Consider the following 12,562-nt stretch of genomic DNA (forward strand, 5'->3'; position numbering starts at 1 on the left):
ATGGTTCATATGATTGAATCGGGCCCACAATTAATTAACAATAATTTGCTTTTAACAATAATCCATTAATGAACAAGGAGACCCATTAACAGTAATTTACTACCAATTAATTATTAACAGTAAATATTGACACAATTAATAAAAATAGTGAACTTTTATTTAATAATTATTACTATAAATCATTAACAGTAATTTACTACTAAGAATTACGTTTCTTAAAAATCCCCTATCAAGTTTTGTAGTTACATTAATAACGTTTTATAATTACCTTACTTTCAAAATTGGTTAAGTTAATTTAGTTTATATTAATTTGTTTCTGCTAAATTAGATAGAATATTAACTCATCTTCTAACAAAAAATACCCTTAACATGCATAGTAAATTAGTAATTAATAGATGATAGCCCAAGAAACCAGGGTCTTTACAATATTGTTTTAGCCTAAACCAATTTCTCATAGAATATTAATTAAATTTCCACTTAAAAATAATAATAATAAAAAAAAAAGATGCCCATGCTGGGTGCAACCGTGCAACTTGCATTGAAGTTACACTATAAAAACCATGGGCCATGCCCGAGTCAAGTTGGGTTGGGTCATAAATAAATGATTTTAGGTTCCATTTATTTCAAATTCCTTTAACAAAGTCTGTGCATCACACGGGTCCCAGGTAGCCCCTCTTCTTTATATTCTTTCAAGCTATCAGCTCTCTTCTTAAGAAAACCCCTTTTTCCACTCACTAATTTAGGGGTTTTCACCAATAATTTAGGTATATTTTCTTCTTTTTGTAATTTTTCAACGTCAGTAAGCTTATCCATTATAGACTAGTTTCCATTCTTTGATTCTTTTTCTATCACATCGTCTGGTCTTTCCTTTTTTATCGTATTTACAATTTGCTAGGAATCTTGTAGAGGCTACACTTGCTACTTTTCTCTCCTACGGATGTGCTTATGTATTTATGTCTATTACATCTCTCTCCTATACATTATTGAATTTTTTTGAAGCCTAACAAGGTAAATTCAATTAACTGCTCAAAGAGATGTTGTTACAAATACAATCTTGCAAAAATAAATAAATAGGAACTCTAGAACATTTATAGATAAAGTATGACGTGCAACTTTATGCGCTATACCATTCACCTCCCTAGGCACAAAGTTAACTGAGCAGCAGGGAAACCAACTCATATAAGCTCAGGAGTGTAAATGGTATTCGAAAATCCGATTTCAAATTCGATTTTGATATAATTGAATCAAATTTGGATAATTCAAATATCTAATTGGTCGAATTCGGATATCTTGTTTATATAGAATAGTTAATCGGATTCAAATTTGGATATGACCTGATTTGATTTGATAAATATCCAAATTCGACCGATTATTTAATTTTTTATATATAATATAAAATATTTTATATATAATAATTAAGGTTTATAAATAATTTATATACTTTATATCAATAAAATATTTATTTTATATATTTATTAATTATCTAAAATAATTAATTAATCATATTCAAATTTGGATATTAATTTTCAATATTCGTCGAATATCAAATCAAATTCGAATATTGCCTAATCCAATTCGAATTCAATCCATTTACACCCCTACCTGCACTCGACAACCAGTTGAATGATGCACCACAGAGGATCTAAGATTTCCTCCAACAGAGCTTTAATCAACACTAAAGAATCTCCTTCAACTTGCATGCCATTGATTCCTAAATACTAGGCAAATTTCAGTCCCTAAAGTAAAGCAAGAGCTTCCATATCAATTGAGAATACTCCTCTTCTTCTAATAGCACGTCCAAAGCAAAAGGCTCTAGAAGAATTGTAAATAACAATCCCCAAACCTAAGGCATTGCTCGACGTGGCACCATGGAAGTTAAGTTTTAACGTATGGCCCAAAGGTCTTGACCATCGCACTCTTCTAGCCTGCATATCCTCTCTATTAGTTCTTAACAAACCCAACCTTCTATTTGTTGATACATAAGTATGTATTTCCTCTATTTGATTTTGAGCTGAGATAATGAAAGAGTGTGCATTTGCTAAAACTCCTTCAAGTGTTGTCTTACACCGAGCTTTCCAAATGTACATTCAATTTATCAAATATGTTTTCTAGCTTAGCCCAAAAACAAAACCATTGAAGCAAAGCGCCACCAACAACTTTAAATCCAAGCTCACTCCCAAACCACACAGCTCTTCCTACTTCCCAGGGGTGGAGCCAAGGGGGGATACAGGGGAGCCATGGCTCCCCCTATGGTCTAGAAATCTCCACACATAGTACATTTTTTCATGGTAGTTTCTTTCTTCCCCCACTTTTCACCCAAGGTTTAAAATATCAATATGATACATTCGATACGGGGCGTATTATATCGTATCTTTGAAAAATAGATATGGGATGCGCATGGAAATCAGATGTTTTGTCTTTTTTCATGCGTATCTCATCCATAGCAGGGGTGTATCGAGACATATTGGGGTGTATCAGGGCGTATCGGGGGTGTATTGACGAAAAAGATACGGATAAAAACTAAAAAAAAAAATAAAGGGGGAAAGCAAGTTTCTTTTCCTTGAAATAAGTCTTCTTTCACCCCCAAATGACTCTAAAACTCCAAACTTCATTCCTAGAGTGCTAGATTTGCAAGAAACAAGTGTGAATCATTAATTTTTTAAAGATTTTTCAAATTTTGAAAAAATATGGCAAAATTAGGTATTTTTTTCAATTTTTTATAATATCTTGTGATTTTTTTTTCTTGAATGTTTAAATTTATGTTGATCTACATTTCTTACATTCAAAATCACATTTTTTTTTTGTATTATTAGTAGATTTATGAAAATTTCATGAAGATATTTGGGAAAAATATAAATTAATTAAAAAATTTGAAAACGTAATTTTTTTCTTTGCCTATAAAGACTAAATATGTTTTACATCTATAAATTTATCTATCACATCCATAGAGCAATTGAAATTTCTTCTTTAATATATTTTTTTATATTTTTAGAATTTAAAAATAAATAATAATAAATTATATTTTATCATTTGATCATAAAAATTGAATATATTATAATTCTATGGTTGATCTATCATATCCACATACCAATTGAAATTTCTTCTTTAATAATTATTTTTTTTTATTTTTATATTTTTAGAAGTAAAAAATAAATAAATAATTAATTATATTTTATCATTTGATCACAATGATTGAATATATTATAATTCTATGGATGATCTATCATATCCACAAAGCAATTGAAATTTCTTCTTTAATAACTATTTTTTGAATATATTATATAATATTTATTTTTTTTATAATTTTTGGAAATAAATAATAAATAATTGTTAATTATATTTTCACATATAAGTTGTGTCGATGCATGTTTTATGGTTGGATAGGAGAGTTGGGTTTTCCCCATCCCATAACACATTAAAATTTAAGAATTATGATTTATAAATTATAGTTAAGCATATGGTTTTTAATGAAATTATAATTAACTACAATATATTTCTTCATAAAACCATTAAAATATATTAATTTAATGTATATACACCTAATTGAGGTCTTATATTTAGTGTTGTTGATGTATTTTTATGATTTATTAAAGTGCTTATAGTGTTTTCAAGCATATCTATGCGTATCTTAGTTTTTCCCGGATACGAATGCATATCCAAAGCATATCCCAATACATCTCTTAAAATTGCCTTTTCGATATGCTTGACATTTCCAATACTTTGAACATCGTTTCCACCAAATGATTGCCCCCCCTAAGGCTCATCCATAAGTTTTGGCCCCCTTTATAAAAAGTTTCTATCTCCACCCATGCTACTTCACATTCTATAAAAATGTGATCCAATGATTCTGGGCCATTATTGCAAATAGGACAGATATTTTCTATCTTTTTTGGATCTTTTGGCAAGGGCCTCCCCTGTAGGGAGCATATTATGGATGCACCGCCAAACAAACATGTGGGTTCTTGGTGGTAAATGATAAATTCACTAGAAATTGCTCCAAGACACTAAATCAAAAGCATTACCTACCAAAGAAGTTTGAGCTTCAGCAAGTCTTAATGCCTTATAAGCCCCAGCTGTCGTTAAAATTCCTCTAGGGGAAGCTATCCAAACGAGCTTTCCTTATAAGATATTTTCACAGGATCGGATCCGAATCCGACAAGTGGATTTACATCTAGTTTGATCAAAATAGAAGCTTATCACTTCCTCGTTCCACTGCCCATTCTCCAAATCCATTAATTCTGCCACTTTGACATGAAAATTTTGTTCATTTCCTTCATAATGTGTGTTGTGGTTGAAACCGGGTATAAATGGATCAACAATGGCATTAACGCTCCAACCATTTCCTATCATCCAAAGTGCACCTGGCTGGATCACCTATCTGTAGTCTAACATAATGCGCCACACACCCGAGGAACTTGAATTCTTCTTTTGGGTCCAAAAATTTGTCCCGTTTTGCATGTATTTTGATCTTAGGATTTTACACTACATGAGGAAACGCCAAACCAACCTCATTACTAATGCCTTGTTCTTTAGTATCACATCTCTCACCCCCAACCCTCCTTCATCCTTTGGTAACTTCATTATACGCCAGCTCCTTAAATAAATAGTCTTTTTATTATCACTAACTCCCCACCAAAAGTCTCTTCTTAAGCTATTAATAATCCTTGATTATTGATCCTATTGGTTTTGCGGGTAGTCTATGCTTATTGTGGGACAAAAGCAAATGTGATTTTCACATTATTCTTAAAAATGATCATTTTGTGCACACTCAAATAAAAGATCTTGCAAATAACAAATCATTTTTTTGCACGCTCATTTACGCTCCGCCCTCTAAACCAAATCAGCGTTTGTTATGGGATTGCAGGTCACCCCATATCAAACTCGTGACTTCAACAAGATGATAAATGAATGCAACTTAATTGATATCAATATGCAGGGACTGCAGTACATGATAACCCTGCATTTTGATGCCTTAAAGGCATCAATTCAGGGGTATTTTTGGCTTTAGAGTAGTCAAAGTGTATAATTTTTCCTGTTAGAATCAATTATGTGACATTTGAGGGTCTTTGTGCAAATTATGTAAAAATCTGGGAAGTTTTCTAGGCTGAAGTGTAGTTTTTGAGAAGCTGGTGTGAAGATTAGTTGAGAGAGGGGGTGTTTTTGTAAAGAACTAAGAACAGGAGGGCGCCTCCTATATGTTAAATCCAGTTGGCGCCCATCCTATTGTATTACCATGCTCCCATCTCTTTAGTAAACCCTAGGGAGCCTTTTTAACCTAATATTTTCACTCTTAGCAAACCCTAGCCGCCCCTAGGTGTTTAATCTCCACCCTCCACCTCTTTTAATCTCAACCACTCATTTTAGAGCTCTCCTTTATAGCTTTAAACCCTAGGGCGCCACCTATTCTGCTAATCCTCACTATTCAACCCCTTACCTCTAAATCTTAGCCACTCCCTCCATCTTATATCCCAACCATTCAATCTAGAGCACCACCTATTCTTTTAATCTTAACCCTTCAACCTAGATGTTCTAATCTACACCTTCCATTTCTGGGCGCCCTCTCCTTTTATTTTCAGCCAGAGGATCACCCCAAAACCATCTTAGCCATCCATTAGAAACCCTAGGGCATCCCTAACTTTGCTAAATTCCAGCTGTAGCCCCCCCATCTTTCTCCCTATTTCCAGTTGTGTCCACCATTCTCTATAAAAAGGGGCCCTGTAGAAGGGGTTGGTCAATTCACCCTGGTAAGAAGGAAGGCTGATCTTGAGAAGTTCAAGGGTAGAGGAAGAGGAGGACGCCCAGGCAAGAGGAGGGGTTCCTACTTGCAGTTCGCCAACACCACTACTACCACTTCTAGATTTGAATCCCAACCATTTCTTTTTCTTCAGTTTTAGAATTACTTTTTGTTCTTTAATTTTCAATTTAATTTTTTTCCTTCCTAAAAATTTATTTTTATTAGATTTAATTTGTATTTTATTTCTTTTCTACAGATCTAAAATTTGGCCAGGTAAGACGGAAGGCCTAGCTCGAGAAGTTCGAGGGTCGAAGTAGAGTTCCAAAGACAGCTACCTCTGATCGGATTCTCAGACATTTTTATTTTGTTCCTTTTATTTATTTGTTTCTGTTATTTATTTTTATGCACTTGTTATTCCCAGTTTTGTTCGAATTTGGTTTTAATGATTTCTATTTTTTTCTTTTTAATTAATTAATTTTATATTTCTGCAACTCCCATTTGTGTTCTCTTTCCCGGATTTGAGTATGTAATTATTTTTCCCTTGCTTCCCTATGGATACGACCCGTTCTCATCACTTTACTGCGTTAGTAGTTGTTTGAGAATCAGAATAAAATTATAAATGTTTAAACTGGTGTTCCGGAGTGTTTAACGACGTGCTTCTAGACACACCAGTACACTTGGAAGAGCGACACCACGTGGGAGCGTTTAGACTGGGTTCTCTCTAATGATTTATGGAGGAGGGAATTCCATGATGCTAACCTATTAAACCTGCCCTCTCTTGCTTCTGATCACTCCCCTCTTTTGCTGGAAATAACAGGTTTAAATCTTGTTGGCCCTAGGCCCTTCCATTTTGAGGCCATGTGGTGTAGTGAACCAAGCCTCGAAAATGTGGTAAACAATGCTTGGAATATTGAAGCTAATGGCTCAAGAGCTATGACTTTCATAAACAAAAAAAGAAATAATCTAGTAAAGGAGCTCAGAACTTAGAATAAAAATCATTTTGGAAACATTCTTAAAAAGAAAGAAGACTTGTTACATAGGATTGGGGAAGCTCAAAGGATCATCGCAAATAACCCTAAAGATATTCCCACAAAGAATATGGAGAGAGCGTTACAGATCTAGCTTGAGAATATCCTCAAAAAGGAGGAGATTTTTTTGGGCCCAAAAAGCCATAATTGATTGGATAAATTTGGGAGATAAGAATAATAAGTTCTTCCATACCATGGTGGCTATTAGAAGAAATAAAAACAGGATAAATAGAATTAAAGACGATAATGGTGATTGGATCCAAGATCAAAGTGAAGTCATTGAGGTCTTTCCCAAGAATTTTGAAGATAGATTTAAAACTGAAGGGACTAGTGGGGTTGATGACTTTATTGAGAGTATTAGCCCTAGCTTTCTGATAGAACAAAACGATCAAATTACTAAGCGAGTTACTGATGCTGAAACTTTTTAGGCGGTTAAGTCCATTAAGGACATGAAAGCTCTTGGGCCTAATGACCTTAATGCTTTCTTTTTCAAAAAATTTTTGGCATATTATTGGTGAGTCAGTATGTAAGGCTATCAAATCCTTCTTCCATTCGGGGAAAATGAACTCTATTTTTAATGAAACTTTCATAGTTTTGATTCCTAAAACAAAAAATCCAGAGACGACTAACAATTATAGATTCATAAGCTTGTGCAACGTGATTTATAAAATTATCTCAAAGATTCTAGTTAATAGGGTTAAGCCTTTTCTAGATAGTATAATATCCTCATTTCAAAGCGCCTTTGTCCTTAATAGGCAGATCACTGATAATATGCGAATAGCCCATGAGATTATTCACTCAATGAAAAAGAAAAAAAAAAGGAAGGAGTGGAATTATGGCCTATAAAAGTGAATATGGAAAAAGCTTATAATAGGTTGGAATGGGATTTCATTGAAAAAGTCCTAAAATTTGGATTCCCTAAGAGATGGGTGGATTGGACTATGACTTACATCAAGTTTGTCTCATACAAAATTCTCATCAATGGATCCCCTTCTAAAAGTTTTACCCCAAAAGTCAAATTGGGTGTCGAGTCTCAAGAAGTGGACCTTGTATCCCAATCCTTCAATTTGCCAATGACTGTATCATCTTTGCAAGGACTTCGATGCTTGCTTGTTTTAAAATCAAATACATTCTAGACCAGTTTGTGTTGGCATCTGGACAATGTCTAAATTTTGACAAATCTGCTGTGAGATTTTCAAAGAACATTCCCAACATATTGTAGAGAATCCTCTCTAGATGCATTAGAATTCTCATTGAGACAAACTTAGGTTCTTACCTCGGGGTTCCATTGATCTCCAAAAGGGTAACTAAGAGGACTTTTGGCCAATTAAGGGAAAGAATCTGCAACAAGCTTGTAGGGTGGAAGAAAAGTACTCTCTCTCTTGCAGGGAGAGTCACCCTCCTCAATTCTACAATTAGCTCTATGCCCCAATTCGTGATGAGATCTTTCAAGATATCCCTTTGGAAAATGTGAAGGAGATTAATAGACTCCAAAGTAATTTCTTATGGGCAAACAGTAATGGCAGGAAGCCTGTACACCTCATGAGTTGGGAAAAAAGTATGTTTACCTAAGATATGGGGTGGCCTGGGGTTAAAAAACCTAAGATGGATGAGAGATGCAAACCTTGCTAAGCTTGGGTGGAAAGTTATCATTGAAAAGAATAATTTGTGGGTTAAAGTTGTGAAAAACAAATACCTAAGTAAAGTGAACTTTTGGAATGCCAAGGATAAAAAGGGGATCTCTTAGGATTAGAAGGGAATCCTCAAAGCTAGAAATTTACTTAGGAGAGGCCTTGGCTGGTCAATTGGAAATGGGAGATTTGTTAACTTTTGGAATGAAAAATGGGTGGGGATGACATTCTTAAAGATGTTAGGATAGATGACACTCTTGTTAATGAAGATCTCAAAGTTAGTGATTGTATTGATCATGATAGAATGATTTGGAAGGAAGATCAAATTTGCAAAATGGTCCCAATCAAAGCGATTTTTATCCCTTCAAATTTAAAAGAAGATGAAGTCATTTGGAGATTCAGCCCTAAGGGGAATTTCACTATAAGATCAGCGTACAAAGAAGCTTGTGTTAGGGATAATATGCAAGTGCAGCACAGAGGCTTCCTAAACACTATTTGGGGCCTTAGTGTCCCCCCCCCCCCCCAAGATAAAAATATTTATGTTCTTGCTCCTTAATCATAAATTGCCATCAAAAGACCTCCTTAGGAAGAAGGGTATCACCATAAGTGAGGCATATAACTTTTATGGAGAGGACGAGAACATCAATCACATTTTCAAAAATTGCATGACTGCAAAACAAGTTTGGAGATTAGCGGACCAAGATATTTTGAACCTAATGGACAATGAAGTTTCTATTAGTAGTTGGTTGTTTAACTTGATCATGACTAACAACCATGTAATGCAAAAGCAGAGAAAAAGCAAGCATTATTATATGGTTGTTGTGGAAGAATAGAAATGAGAAAATTTTTAATAACAAAAATATCAATCCGGTTGGGATCATTGATAAAGCTCAATCCTTCTACAACCATCTGGAGATTTGTAACAACACAACAAGGGACAATATTGATAAAAAATTTTGGAACTCAGTTTATTGGAGGAACCCAAAATTGGTGGTTATCAAAATCAATTTTAATGCTTCCCGTAATAGTGAGGGGTGTTGTGTTGTTGCATGTATTGCCAGGAACTCCCTTGGGGAGGTCTTGGATTTGAAAGCTTGTCCTATCGGGGAGGCATTGACAAATCTTGCTGAGGTGTGGGCAGCTTGGGAAGCCCTCAATATGACTTTTAACTTCAGAGAATCCATTTAATTTAAGGGTGACTCACTCATCATCATTTGTTGCCTCAAGAAAATGCGTGACTCGCCTTGGAGACTTTAGACTATCATTGATGAATGCTTTAGAGTGGTGGAGTTGTTGGAATGTGGTGTGCTTTTCTTTCATGCCTTTTGTGAAGCTAACCAGGTAGCTGATTGGTTGGCGAAACATGCTCCCGACTCCAATTCTCCTGTTAGCAATTCCCTCCCTGTGCTTCCTAGGCCTCTAGATTTCATTTGTTGGTGCAATTTTTGGGGAAGAGCTACCCCTAGGCTTGTGTAGCTCACCTTTATTCTACCCAAAAAGAAAATTTTATCACACACCTGTTTGGGGTAGAGCTGAATTGCCATATAATAAAAAGGGAGTGTAGAAACTATGCTCCGAAGTAAAACAGTCATCTCTGCATGAGAAAGGGAGTGACCCTTCCACCCTTATAATCTTGATTTCACCTTCTCTATAATCATTTTTTCCCTCGTCCATAGAACCTTTGGACCCAATAATAGGACACCCTAGATACTTTTCATTATTGATCTTAACTTACACAATTATCTCCTAAAATACTTTCTTAATTGCCTTCTATTCATCTATCTTGGAAATCTCCTAAAGAAAATTTTCTTTGTGACTCTTTGATTCCATGTAAATATGGCATGGATCTAGATTTCATTTATAGAAACCCACATCTGGGCTATGAATATTTGAAACATTAGGTTTTTTGCTAATTTGATGTAACTGGCTAGAAGTTAACTGCTAGGGGTGGATTCAAGCTGAGCCAAGCTGAATATCTATCTATTTGAGCTCGGCTCGCCAATAAAGTACAAGGGTCAAGTTCAATTCGAGGTAAAGACTTGATCTTGAATTTGACTTAAGTCAAAAGCTCATAAGCTCAAGCTCAGCTCAGCATGAGCTCAATTGTGAGCCAAATGTTTTATAAAAATAAAAATACATATAAAAAATTAAGAATTATAAAAACTAGTTATTATTATTATTATTATATAAAAATAATATATGTATGTATATATGTGTGTGTATATTAATTAGGCTCACGAGCCTTACGAGTCGAGCTTTATTGGGATTAAGCTTGGTTTAGATTAAGTCGAATTGATCTTTTTCCATGTCAAGCTCAAATAGCTTGTAAAAGCTTAACTCGTGGCCACCCTTAGTAATTGTGGATATATGGTTGGATCAGTTACAAAGCTTCTTGATGTTCCATTAGAACATCTAATATAGGGAGGAAATAGATGCTCATAATCGAAGATCAATGGATTTGTGCTTTGTGCCCCCTAATTTTATGCAGTCAAAGAAGATGGTCAATGTGGGTATCTTTTGACCAGGTCATAGTAGTAGTATGAGAGTTGGATCGACCCATTTAATCAACTTGAATTGTTTACGGGTATAACATACAAAGATGGGTCTCGTATGTTGGACATTTCTAGTAACAACAACAACAACAATAATAATAATTAACTAATGACAATAAATTTATTCATTTAATTTTAATTAAAATGATTAACATCATAGAAAATTTAAAATAAATTACTACTTTTTAATTTTAACAATAACAATTATAACATTAATTACATTAGTATTATAATTAATTAATTATAATAATAAATTCTAACATTATTAAAAATTCGAAACATTAATAAACCTAACATAATATAATAATTTAAATTTACTACACATCAATAACAACTTACTAAATAAATTAAAATTTAATAAGAGAAAAATTATCAATTTAAAATTTATTTAAATCAAAGTTAAATAATGAAAAATAAACATAACGGGCCAAGTTTAGTATGGTTTTGCCCTCACCCTAACCCAACCCTCCAATGCTTCTACTTGAACCGAACTTAATGACAGAGTCTTGGAAACTGATCCAACCCTAAAGGGGTTTAACCTGATACGAACCGAACTTGCATCCTTTTGAATTGTATTTTTTATATTGCATTTAAAACTCGAAGCACAAATGGTAATTTGACTGGCCCTTCCCTGATTAGGGCAATTTTTTTGACTGATGATCAAGTTTGGGGCAGGTTTTTAGGGAAACTTGAAATACTGGTAATTGGGAGCAAGGCAAGGCTGGCATTTGTCCACCTCACCCCAAGCCCATCCCTAAATCACTCCAATAGATAATATGCATATAATATGTTATTTTATGTTATGCTTTATATTTCATATGTAAATATTACAATATGACACATATAATACATCTTATATATAATATTTTATATTATGTAATGTATAAATATTGTGATATAATTTTCTCAAAAATAGGTTTGCAACTAGGAATGACCAGAGTAGGGTGAGGCAAATACAAGTTGGGATTTCTAGCCTTGCTAAGGTACAAGGTGAATGAAGTCAAAGAACCACTTGTCTTCCTCTTCTCTCTTCTCTCTCACCTTCTTCCCATCTTCACTAGATCTATGGCGAACCAGGCAGTGGTGGCGCGCAGGTGAAGCAAACCAAACAGCAGACTAGAGTAGTGGAGACGAAAAACAAAGAAGAAGAAGAAGAAGAAGAAGAAGAGAGAGAGAGAGAGAGAGAGAGAGAGAGAGAGATTAGAGAGGGGACGCGCAGATCTACCGCCACTGCAACTTGCAATAGCGGTGACGAAATGGAGCGAGAGAGAAAATGGGGGAAGAGGGGAAGAAGAAGAAGAGAGAAGATCAGGGAGAGAGAGCAAGAGAGGGAAGCCAAAGATGGGTTCAGATCCGCTGCTTCTCTTCCTAGTTGCCGCTCTATTCAGTCGAGAGGAGGACGAAGGTGACCCTTTTTACATTTTCCCATCCCATCCAATCCCAACAAAACCAAACAATGGAAACTTAATTTTTTACACTTTTCCATCCCATCCCACCCAAATCTTCCCACAAACCAAACGGAGCCTTCGGGGTTACAATGTGTCACTTCCTCCATGATGAAAGAAGAACCAAAACAAACATGAAAAATAATCATAAACTTTAACATTTTTCACGTAA

Source organism: Nelumbo nucifera, chromosome 1 (genome assembly GCF_055504915.1).
Source record: "Nelumbo nucifera cultivar China Antique chromosome 1, China Antique-T2T, whole genome shotgun sequence".
Classification (NCBI taxonomy): domain Eukaryota; kingdom Viridiplantae; phylum Streptophyta; class Magnoliopsida; order Proteales; family Nelumbonaceae; genus Nelumbo; species Nelumbo nucifera.